At 33.1% G+C, this 3,940-nt stretch overlaps 1 long non-coding RNA gene across 1 annotated transcript in view; it reads left to right on the forward strand.

Annotated features, from left to right (window-relative positions):
• The first annotated feature begins 540 nt into the window (after window positions 1-540).
• Window positions 541-3,940, forward strand: part of LOC135727387 (uncharacterized) — a 22,668-nt gene continuing 19,268 nt past the window's right edge. The window contains exons 1-3 of the long non-coding RNA XR_010525280.2: window positions 541-807; window positions 955-1,061; window positions 1,193-1,331. This is a non-coding gene — a long non-coding RNA (uncharacterized lncRNA). The remainder of the gene's footprint in view (window positions 808-954; window positions 1,062-1,192; window positions 1,332-3,940) is intronic.

Genomic DNA, 3,940 nt, shown 5'->3' on the forward strand with positions numbered 1-3,940 from the left:
CTAATTAATTTGAATTTATAGTGCGGCGGTTTCCCGGACAGGGATTAGACTAGTCCTAGACTTAAACACTTTTAAGAGCTCTCCAAACTGAAAATAACTTGCACTGACATATCTTAAAATACATCAGTGCCCTTTGTTTTACCTCAAAATGCACACAGGTAATGTTTTTAGTAAGGCATGTTATATTTCCTAATTAAACTAAGGCCTAGTCCTGGATTAAGCTAATCCTGGTCCGGGAAACCGCCCCATAGTAAGTACACTTTCATCATAATATTTCACTAACACACTTAAGGACACTTTTTAAAAATGCACTTTTTAATAATGTCTAATTAAGCTTAACTTATAGTAAGTACACTTTCATCACAATATTTCTTAACATAAGTACACTTTTAAAAAATGCACTTTGTCTAATTTAGTTTTACTTAAATGTAACCCTGGTTAAATAATTAAATATTATTTTAAAAGTGTGCTTAAATATAATAGAGACTATTCATACATCTACATTTATTTTATAAATGAGGAAATATATGTGAATAATTCAATCTGAATTATAAATCTGAAATGAGTAAACCAATCGGAGTGTTTAATTGTAAGCTCCGCCCCTTTTTTGCTTTCGGATCGCGTCTCAGTTCAGAGGAGAGATGCAGAGCCACAGAGACACCCGATCTAACGCGAGAGTGTTTAATTTGATTAAATATGACTTCTTAGTTCATATAAACTGAAGAAATCAGAACTTAACTTGCATATATTCAATGATACAGCGTGATTGTGTGGATTGAGCACTTTTTGAGCTTTCATTTTGACCTGGTGAGTTTGTTATAATTACCAATGTTATAATTAGCCATAAAAACGAATGTCAACACTTTAAATGTCATATCATTTTATTTGTTTAATGCATACGAGACAAAATGGTGTTATATTGTGATGTTATATGGGTTGGGTTGTTCATTGCAGTGTGATAAAACCACATGGTGCGTTGTGTTCACTGCTGTTCGCTGACGCCATTTTGGTTGCACTTGCCTGTGAAAGACAAAAAGAGAGAGAAACACGTGAATGGACAGGTATTTGTCTAAATTGTCATTTATTATGATGATGGCACTTATGTATGTATTTTATTTGTTTCCTGTATTATGTACAATTGTTAATCATTATTGATACACAATATTGAATGCATATTCTGGTCTGTGATTAGGCCAGGTTTTTTCCTTTCGTATGAACATTACTTGAGCTGGATTTTCCTAATTGATGGCGAGCCTCCCATTTCGACTTGATTGGATCCCGAATCTAGAGGAAAGGACAATTTTCTATTTTAAATATTTTTCTTCAGACAAGTAAGAGGATACATTTCAGAAACTGTTTCCTTATTTTGTTTGTTTACTTTATTGAACTGAAACATTTCAGAAGCACAATTCTGAAAATTTAAGACTGATCAATACTCCAATTGATAAGAACTTTGAACTTGAATACTGATTTCAGTTTGTTACATATATAATTTGTACCATCTTTGTACATTGATTGTGACTGGGATTTCTGTAAATGAGAAGTAATTTAGAGGGTGCATCCATAGTATATATAGTTAATTGTATTTTCATTGTTGTTTACTATTTTTTGTGATTGAGGAAAGAAAAAGAAAGGTTTCTCAATACTCAAAGTACAATAATTAATCAACTTACCTTCTGTCTCTGCTTGTTGCTCACCATCACTGCTACCTCTTCCTTCGTACCGTGCACCCTTCTGATCTTATTATTATGCCTGGTCCATAAGTAAGTGAGTTAATACCCGCTACATAAAGAAAGTACACTTTCATGGCAATATTTCTAAACACATTTAATAAATGATCATTAGACTGATGTGACCTACCAAAGGATTTGTTAATTTAAAGTTCGTGCAGTTCTTTTTTAGTTGTCTGTTAAAATGTAAAAGTTTATTTTTTTCTAAGGGATGTAAATATTCAATATTGATACTTGTTTGATTCCAATTTAACAATATTAAAATGAGTTTTTTTTTGTTTGGAAATATACAACTCATAATTAATTTATAAAATGTCCTTTTGCAAAACAAAAAATCTGATTCATAATTATTTGACTACCAAACTGTTTTATTGTCAGTGTAAGCATTGTGGTTTTTGTTTGTTTGCAATGCATTAAACTGAAATTAATACATATTTAATTAACTAGATTTGTTTTTCAGTATTTTGAGAAGTACATAACCATATTTCACATACAATAGAAGTAGTTAAAGTACATACTGTAGAAAGATGCATTGAAATCACAGTTCAACTGATTGAATTAAATTTTATATATTTGAATTTATTTGGCAAAGTTGTATTTGAAACACTACATTTAATTAATAATTTAATTAATAATTAAATGTACAGTTAATATACATTAGCTTATTTTTAATTTCACATTAATTGCTTGACAGTAGATTGAACAGTGCACTTTAAGTATATTTTAAAAACACTAGAAGCAATTATTAAAGTAGATATAAAGTTGTAATAAATTACCAATTAAGTTGTTCCAAAAAATCACTCTTAATGGCAACTTATTACATTTTATTTCAACTTAATATATGATGTATTTGAAATTAATTACACTTAATGTGCATTCAGTGCACCGAAAAGATTGCATTTAATTCACACTTAAGTGTATATACTTAAAGTGTATTATTTATGTAATAAGTACACTTTATAAAAGTACACTTAAGCACACTTATTTTTCATAAGGGTATGCATGTTATCTCTCGTTTTAAGGAGCTGAACCATAACTGTCACGATCGGTTAACACCGGAAAGTGGAAACAAAAGGATGAACCCAAACGCAGAGGAAATGTATGAAAATATAACTATGAATTTATTTACAGAACATAAAAGAAACACCCACGATGGGGTAAAACAAGGAATAACAAACAATGTGATGAAACACAAATAAACACGGGAATATATGAACCGGTCACGGAATACATGAACACTGAACAACGACAACGCACGCACCCCACACCGAGAACACAAGGGCATTATATAGACAGCACATCAATGGGGAACAGGTGAACATAATTAACCACTTAAGACACGAGTACATAAGGGAGTAGGGTAAAAGTGACAAGACACTGGGAACACGTGTCACACATACATGATGTGAAAACACACGTGTTCCCACATAAACACAATGCTGCCATAATCTTGCCAACATCCGACCTGGACTATAACCAAAGTCAGGCAAGACCATGACAGCCACAAAACACTGGGAACACGTTTTACACAGACATGATGTGAAACACACGTGTTCCCACGTAGACACAATGCTGCCATGATCTTGCTCTCTAACACAGACTTGAACCTATACTAAGGTCTGGCAAGATCATGACAGCAACAAGACACCGGGAACATGTGGAAACCACGCACACAATGTGATTCCACATGTCCCCACACAGAACATAATACTATCACGGTCCTGCCAGATGCACTCAGACCTACATCTAGCACAGATGTCTGACAGGACCGTGACAGTACCCCCCTCTTTAAAGGCGGATACAAGACGCCATGAACAAAAACAAACAAAACATTAAACACGAGGAACGAAAGACTGCACAACAGAAGACAACCACGACAACATTACCACAAACAACAAAGGTAAACAGACATACGTAACAAACGGATTGGGGTGATTTAACAAAAACAATATATGATGAAGGGGTGGTGGGGCAAAAACAGGGTAAACAAAATGTCCATGGGGAACATGAGTCTTAAAGTCCCGTGGCTGAAAAGCCGACTGGTGATTAAAAAAAGCCAAAAGTAATAATTTAATTGAATAATATATTTACCACATGAATGGGTACATTGTAATATGTATTTAAAACTACAAACAGTGAGTTTTGAACAATATTTACTATTATTTTGTGATTGCTCAAAATGTGTCCCACATATTCGTCACCACTGTCAG

Source organism: Paramisgurnus dabryanus, chromosome 17 (assembly GCF_030506205.2).
Source record: "Paramisgurnus dabryanus chromosome 17, PD_genome_1.1, whole genome shotgun sequence".
NCBI classification, from domain to species: domain Eukaryota; kingdom Metazoa; phylum Chordata; class Actinopteri; order Cypriniformes; family Cobitidae; genus Paramisgurnus; species Paramisgurnus dabryanus.